Here is an 8105-nt window from a genome sequence, read left to right as displayed (position 1 = left end):
TCTCTCTCTCTCTCTCTCTCTCTCTCTCTCTCTCTCTCTCTCTCTCTTTCTCTCTCTCTCCCTCCCTCCCTCTCTCTGTCTCTCTTCTTTTAATCAGCCAAGATCCATCTTCTCACCCTCCTTATGTTAAATGACTTTTCTATGGTCTCTCTAGACTCTAGGGCCTACCACTCTTTCCATTACACCATGAAACTCTAGGCTGGAGTCCTGGATTTTCTGTTTCTAGAAAGTTGACTTTCCTCTCCAAATTTCTCTGGTTTTGTGTTTCTCTATGTGTAGTTCTTCCTGCCTCTCTCTTCATCACCTCATTCTGGTTCTCTTGGTGTCTGTCTTTGTGTTGGCCTCTTTCTCTGCTTGTTGCTCCTCCTGCCTCCCCCACCCTGATCTCTGAGTCCCAGGAGAGTGGGGAGAGAAGAGTCTTCAGTTGGAGTCTCTGGGATCAACCCTGTTTCTGGGCTGCTAGATGTGAGGTAGCTGCCAGTTCTCTTGGGTTGAAGTACATTTCAAAAAAGAGACTTTGAGACAGCCAGAACAGAACAGTGCTCAAATCTGGGCATCTGTCTTTTCTCTTCCAAGTACTAGGCACTAACCCAGTAGACCAGTAGGGTGTGAGTTCAGACCTAGCAAGTGTACTACTTCTACACTGGCACTCTGGACCTCTGAGTTTGCTTCCTAACTTGGCTCCTGATGTGGGCTTCTGGGCCCATAAAAAGAGGTGATCAGGGAGGAAGAGAGGATGTGATTAGCAGGGATCAAACACTCAAGAAATCACAATTTTTCCCTGAATTAGGAATGTGCCATGCCCAGCGTGGAAAGGAGGACAGGCACATTCCTGTGATACTAGCCAGGCCAGTAAACAGAGTTACACAGGACAGGAGGTTGTAGTTGTTTACACCTGGAAAAGTACATAAACTATAGGTTACCTACTGGGCTCTCGGCCAAATGCTTGATGACCCTTCAGGGTGTTCTTACATGTCCACAGCTCTTTTCCTGGACTTCCAGAGCCGTTAGCTGCCCCAGACCTCAGATGTCCAAGCACTAAATTCAGGGCAAGGTTTTTCTTGCTTTCCAGGGCATGGTCCTCAAGGCCCAGCTGGCTGATCAGAGAGGCTGGTAAAGCAGCAGCTTGTTAGGTTGGCATCTCACTGACACCCTTGAGATTGCCATGAAGGAGTGGGGTTGGGGTGGCTGCTCATAAGTCAAAAAGCTTCTTATGGCAAAAAGCCTGTTCCCCAGTCTTTTTCCCCATACCTTACTGGGATCACTGGGCTTGAGGAGCCCCTATCAGGGAGTTGTGAGACCATACAGCTCAGAGAACTGGGAGAGCAGAAAGAGATGCCAGACCTGTCCCTCTTTGACTCATGCTCCACTGTAAACAGGTTATTCATACTACTATCAGTTCAGCCACCCATTATTTAGATGTTTATAGGGTGGCCATAAGTGTATTGAGCTCTATTTAGAGCACATACAGTGGCCGTGTCCTGTAGGGGCTTACAAACTAGGAGCAACCATTATTTCATCATGGAAATGAGGTATTATTTGAGGGGACTGTGGAATAGGAGAGAAAGCACTGGATTTGGAATCAGGAGAAGATCTGGGTTCAAATTCTGATTCTGACTGTGTGATCCTTGGCAAGTTGCTGGGCCTCATTTTTCTCAGCTGCAAAATGGGGCTATTTGTAACTGCACAGGGTGATTGGGAGGAAAATGCCTTGCCAACATTAATATGCTAGAGGAAATGTGAGTTACTATATTTAATTATGCTAAGTGGACATAATAAGTACTAGAATAGTTAAAGGTGGGTTCATGGTTAAAGGAAGGACCACATTTGAATGTTTTGTGTCGGGTCCCTTGGCAGCCACAGTGAAAAGCAGACCCATAGTGTGGTCAGTACAGCATAGACTGACTGACTACAAACAGATATAGTTGTCTACCCATCAGTATGATTGGCTGCTTATTGTGCTTAATACTCTAGGATAAAAGAAAAGAAGTGTGTGATACTGACCTGCCCTCAAGAAGCTTACAATCTATTTTCAGAGGCAGGACTAGCACATGAGACAGTAAGTGACCAATAGGTGGATAAGAGCTAGTAGGTCTTAAGGTCTTTCCTTGATTAAGTACATCTTTCCTAACTACCCATTTCTCTCTCTGTCTCTCTTTGTCTCTCTGTCTCTGTCTCTCTCCTCTTCTCATTATCTTGAACTTACACAAAGACACACACACATACACAATTCTAGACCAAATCTAATCAGATTAAATCTAATCTTGAGAAATGTAAAGTCCTGCTACTAGGATAAAAAATCAACTATACCACTACACAAATATAGTCTTTAAATCACAAAGCTATTCAACACCTACAATGTTTAGGGCAACTAGGTGGTAGATAGATAGAGTGCCAGGTCTGGAGTTAGGCAGACTCCTCTTCCTGAGTTCAAATTCAGCTTCAGTCACTTACTAGCTATGTGACCCTGGGCAAGTCACTTAACCCTGTTTGCTTTAGTTCCTCATCTGTTAAAAGAGCTGGAGAAGGAAATGGCAAACCACTCCAATGTCTCTGTCCAGAAGACCCCAGATGGGGTTATAAAGAACCGGACATGATTGAAATGACTGAACAACAACAACAACAAACCCCTCAGAGCCCCAGAGAAATCTCTAAGGTTATAAATTACAGACAATTGTGTGGCAATTTTTATCAGTGGAGAGAGTTCCCACAGTGGGAGTTCCCTACAGAGATGAAGTTGGAGGTCCAGACCATAAAAGGGTGGTGGCAGATAACAACAGCTTCCCAACAAGATGTAATGGCTGTGCATGTTGTCGATCCGTTTGGGACGAGGTGATATCCCAGGTTTCTTCTGACTCTGGGGGTCTGTAGTTCTGTAAACTTAATCAACCATGTGAGATGCTGGAGTAGACTTTATGCCGTGGTGGAAACAACATGGGACTAAGAGTTAGGCACACTGCTTTCTGGTCCCAGCCTGGCCACTAACTAGGTCCCTGGCTTTGGCTCAGCCTCACTAGGGCTCAGTATCTTCACCTGTAAAATGGGGATAATAATACCTGTCCCATCTAGCTCACAAGGTTGTTATAAAGATCAGATGAGATAATGGGTGTGAAAACATCCTGAAAGTTATTAAGTTCGGCGCAAATATAAGGGATGATTAATATATTTTTTTTTCCCATGAGGGGGGGAGATGGTACAGAGGTGGGGGGAGGGGAGGGTACAGGAAGCTCCTTCTGTTTCCCACTCGGAGCCCTTTATCCCAGCTTAGCTTCTTGATGACAGGCCCAGGGACCAGCCTATCAGGACTGGCCTGAAGAGGCTAATTAATGGGCCTGCCGAGGGGCTGATGGATTGGAGGTTGCTCAGCTATGAATGCCCAGGCCCCATCCTGCTGCCTTTTTGCTCACCCAGGGTGTATGGAGCCAACGGCTGATGGTGTTTCTTAATATGTCTTGATGAAGGGCATTAGTATCCCTTAATGATACCATCTGAGCTCAGCCTTCTTCTTGGCCTCCTCTCCAACCCCTCCTTCCCCCAAGGATCCTCAGGAGAGGGGAGAGGGGACAAGGAGAAAGGGAGGGAGAGCTATATCATCCCAATCTACTCCACAGTGCTTTTAGGTGATGAAGGCAAGAATGACCTGTAGAAACTAGATTCCTCTAAAAAGGGGGTGAGGGGGGCCATCAGAACTTGTGATTCTAAGACTGGGTGGAAATTTGGCTGGGAAGAATTTAGTGATTTGATCAAAACAGAGGCAAGACTTTATCAAAGCTGGTGGTGGTGAGATTGGAGAAGTAGAGGGAGTGTGTGTGTGTGTGTTTGTGTATGTGTGTGTGTATGGAGTTGGAGTGGGGGTATGGAGCTTAATTCTCTGGGGTCAAGAAGCTAGGCCAATAAGGCCTTTCCCAGGTCAGTGTCTCGATGACCCATCAGCAGTGAGAAGGCTGGAGCTCTTAGGGCTTGGTGTGGATCAGGGTGAGAGCCAGAAGAGCCAGAAGAATGAGTCACACACATGCTCTCCTAATCAGTCTTTGCGCTTAATGGATATGACAGGATCTGGGGAGGGTGAGGAGGAGTGGGGTAAGGGGGCGTCTGGGAAGGGGATCAATGGAGAGGCTATGGCCTGGACCAGGGGGTTAGGAAAAGTGGGTGTGGGAAATCTACACAAGCCTTGGCAGAGGCCCAGTACAAACAGATGACTGATTTGGACTGAAGTCTGTGAATAAGAACATGGCTGGTTTGTTATTCCCATTGAGACAGAGAGAGGGGAGGGGAAGCAGGCCTGGAGAGGGGAGAGAGACAAGGTAACATCTGGAAAACTTAGTCAACAGTGAGGGCCAACAAGTGAGTTGGGGGGATGGCACTGTTTCCCAGCCCCACTCTTGCCCCATCCTGGAGGGAGGGGCAGGGGCCTCTCTTTCCCTGGAAGGACCGAGCAATTAGGCCAGCAGCAGCCCAGTTAATCCCCCAAATAAACAGTGCTTGGGAAACAGGGACGGGAGGGGCCATCAGGTTACCTCCTTAGCCCAGGCTCTTATCAGCTTCCATCTCTTCCTCTTATCTCCAGCATCCAGTCTTTCTGGATGGGTGGCTGCAGCCTTGGGAGGGAGGAGTCACCAGGGAGGGGCTCCCAGCTCAAAGAGGCTAAATCTTGGCTTCGATGTCTGTAAGTGGGGTAGGAGAGGGGCTGAGCCTGGGGAGTGCCCAGCCTGATGAGTCCACCTGGCCAGGGGCTGTTCATGTAGCTCTGGAAGCCATCTGGCACGGGGGCTTCAGAGATTCTATGCTGTACTCAATGTCCTTTGGCCAGACCATCTATGGGTAACACAGTTTTGCTTCCTTGGGGTCTCAAATACGGAGGGGACCAGGTTGGGGGGAAAACCCCCATTAAGTAGGCTTGTAAGATGCCTGGGACACCGTGCCATTAGACAGGTCTTCTAGGCAGATCAAGATGACTCTTCTTCTTTCCTGTCCCTCACTGGTCAGAAGGCATAGATTATGGGACTGGCCACTGGGCACATTTGCTCTCTGTAGGCAGGACTCCTGCCACGTGATTAAATAGGTCTGACTACTTCCAGGACAATGCAAGGTCTCACTAGAGATGAATAAGATAGTATTTGTAACGCTCTTAGTTAGTAACATAGTGTCTGGCACATAGTAGGCATTTTATAAATGCTAAAATAAATCCCCCTCTCCCTATCTTAGGGATGATTGACATCAAAGGAGTCCTCCACCAAGGGGTCCAGCAGAAGGCCAAAACATATATCCATTGGTTCACTGGTCTGGAGGTTAGAACAAAGACACACTCTCCCAATGGCTTTCTAGCCATGTGATGTTCTGCCATGAAGAGACTGGGGGTGTCAAGGTTCCCTTACCACCATCCTTATCCTGCCCTTCTGAGTAGAGATAGAAGTTTGGGAAAACCAGACTGTGCAGGGAGGAGGGCTAGTGGTTCTGAATCCTTGACACCCCCAGTCTCTTCAAGACAAGGGCTCCCCCTAGTTGGGCCTCTTTCCTCCTCCTCTCTGGCTCCATCAGGCATGTTGGGTCTACTTAGCCCTCCCTCCACCAGGAACTGCCTGCCAAAGAGGGGAGAGGGCTCAGCTTGGGGAGGAGGGAACTTTGGTTGGGTGGCTTGGGGTGGGGTGCTCCTGAAAAGCAGACCCAGGGCCCCAGAATCCTGAGGGAAAACAAGGGACTGGAAGGGCTGGAGGCTGGGCTTGTGAAATCCTTTTCAAGTGAGATAAACAGAAATGCTACAGGCCTCCATTCCAATGAAACTGACCTCAAGTGACAAAGGACTAGGTCTTTTTTGGTAGCTCATTCTTTTTCAGTCTTTCTTTATGGTGATGGGTGACCTGGTGCTAGACTACGAATGGTGGTGGGAATAAGGCATTGGGTGTCTTGGTATCATTGTTCATATTGCTTCCAGATTCTCTGGACCCCTTGGGTTAACCATGGCCTAAGTGCTAGTGAAAGGGTCACATTTAGATTCTGGGTTGGGGAGGGCCCTCCATGACTGTGTCAGGTCAGGTTATTCATATGGATTGGAATGACTGGGTGCCAGGGAACAAGATTTTGCTCCAGGGCTCAGTCATCTGCAGGTAGGGGACTTAGAAGGGTCAGGGCCCCTGGCTGGGTTGGGTAGACAAGAGCCCTTGTGTGCCTGTCTCCTCCCAACTGTATCCACTGTGAGCCAAGAAAAGCAGCCACAGAGAGGTGTCTTTCTTGGCATTACCCAGTGTTCTGAGCTATATGAGTTCTTGGTAGGGATGTGATGTAAGGCAGTGATGGGAGACAGCAGAGATGAGGAGTTGGGTAAGAGGTCCCAGCCTTACCAGAAGGCCTTCTCCCCTACTTTCTGCCACTCCTGAGTGTAACACCTGTCATATGGATTCCCTGTGTGTGTGTGTGTGTGTGTGTGTGTGTGTGAATTCTTGGTGAGCTTCTCTATGGGTTTTTCTTTGTAAAAAGCTGTTTCTCAGATCCCCTATGTGGACTGCCTCGGGGGAATGGGATCTTTCTGGGGGAATACTTCTTTCAGTGTGGTCAGGATCCCTGGATCAGCCTGTAATAGTCCCCAGGAGGAGACTTCAGTGGCCATATAAAGAGGGAGAAATGAGATGGGAGTACATTTGCCTCCTGAGAGGTTGCAGATTCAAATGGAGGAGGAAGGCATGGATACCAAGGGGGGCCGAATAGTTTTAGGGGTCTTGATCATGGTGACTTTTCTCCTCCCCCTTTCTTCATGCCTGATTGTAGTAGCAGTCTCCTAACCTATCAGCCAGAGTCCTGGTATACCCTGAGCCCGGTTGCTGGCCCTCTAGCTTCCCCTCCTCCTGACCCAATCATAGGGCCCGTGGGTCTGGTGATAGCCTGAGTGAATCCAGGAGATCTGGGCTGGCTCTCCCCGGGTTGCATCACTTTTATTGTGCCTATCGGGCAAATGCCATTCAGTTTGGCAACTGCAATGAAAATACAACCGAGACTGAGACCAATAAACTCCACCCCAACCCCAGAGGGGCGCAGGGAACAAACCATCAGTGCATTTGGAGTCAGGGGACCTAGGTTCAAATCCCAGCCTTCACTTCTCTGGGCATTGGTTTTCTCATCCTTAACATGAGAGGATCTTGTCTAGATGACTGCTAAGGTTCTTTCCAGTCTGAATCCTATGAAATATTCTGGGATCTCTTAGGGGTTAGCAAGTGCCCTGACCTTAGCAGAAGGTGATAGGAGGAGGGGATGGACAGTAGTGATGAAGCTCTACCCTTCTGTGACTGCCCCAGGCTTTTGCACAGGACTCTTGTCATAGGCAGAAGGAGAAAGGGAGTCAGTGGGGCCATCCAGGGGCCTGAACCTGTGGCCTCCTTTCTTCCCAGGACAGAGGACAAGAGCACAGAAGTGGACTGACAACTCAGCTTCCAACCCTGGATGGGGAGTGTCAACAATGTGGCGGTCATGTCGAAATGAACCTTTGCACAACCTTGGGGAGGAGGAAGCCATCCCAGGTGACAGCGCCCAGGGGCATGCAGGGAAAGGAGGCCAGAGGATGGAGTGGCAGCCAAGGAGAGCCACAGAAGGGTGTGGAGGGATTCGTTAGGCCCAGTCTGGCCCCTCTGCCAGCTCTCCAAGCCCCCCAGCCTGGGCCCTCACTCAACCTCCTGCAGAGGTGACCTCAACCTGGAGATGGTTTATGATAGGAGAGGGCCCCGCCCATCTGGCTGGGGTGATGCAGGTGCGTCCTCAGAAGGCTTTGCTAGCCTCAGGATTCTGGGATTCCAGGAAGCTTCTCGGAAGCCAGGCCGGTTCTACCAAGGGAGATGAGACAAACTTTTCCCCAGAACTTTTTTCTTTTGGTGGTTGTTGTTGTTAGCCACTAATTGCCCTGGTGGTTGTGGCTGCAGCACAGAAGCCAGCGGCCGTTAATGAAATGACAACTGATTAAGCTGTCAGCTCTGGAGCCCCCTGTGCTCCTCTCGGTGGGGTCCGGCCACGCTCCATTCAGCCCCGAACTCCCTCACTGACAGCCCATTAATGTTAATACTGTCAGGCATAATGGTGTGTGTGTGTGTGTGTGTGTGTGTGTGTGTGTGTGTGTGTGTGTG

At 49.2% G+C, this 8105-nt stretch overlaps 2 protein-coding genes and 1 long non-coding RNA gene across 18 annotated transcripts in view; 1 reads left to right on the top strand and 2 right to left on the bottom strand.

Annotated features, from left to right (window-relative positions):
* PEBP4 (phosphatidylethanolamine binding protein 4) overlaps window positions 1-8105 on the bottom strand; it is a 416346-nt gene that overhangs the window by 54288 nt on the left and 353953 nt on the right. The window lies entirely within an intron of this gene.
* The window catches only part of BIN3 (bridging integrator 3), a 227159-nt gene that overhangs the window by 153181 nt on the left and 65873 nt on the right, over window positions 1-8105 (bottom strand). The window lies entirely within an intron of this gene.
* LOC138152033 (uncharacterized) overlaps window positions 1-8105 on the top strand; it is a 74931-nt gene that overhangs the window by 57499 nt on the left and 9327 nt on the right. For 4 of the 7 annotated variants that reach the window (XR_011166005.1, XR_011166002.1, XR_011165999.1 and 1 more), the window contains exon 2: window positions 7380-7508. This is a non-coding gene — a long non-coding RNA (uncharacterized lncRNA). Of the gene's footprint in view, window positions 1-1421; window positions 1533-4734; window positions 4822-6098; window positions 6319-7379; window positions 7509-8105 lie in introns of those variants that run through there. The other 3 variants (XR_011166001.1, XR_011166003.1, XR_011166000.1) reach the window with 3 other exon arrangements.

The sequence above is a fragment of the Petaurus breviceps genome, unplaced genomic scaffold (genome assembly GCF_028583685.1).
Source record: "Petaurus breviceps papuanus isolate PSGF00001 unplaced genomic scaffold, PetGlider_PUasm1.0 90919, whole genome shotgun sequence".
Lineage (NCBI taxonomy): Eukaryota > Metazoa > Chordata > Mammalia > Diprotodontia > Petauridae > Petaurus > Petaurus breviceps.
The sequence above is the reverse complement of the archived record's forward strand: the minus strand, read 5'-3'. Positions and strand labels throughout refer to the sequence as shown.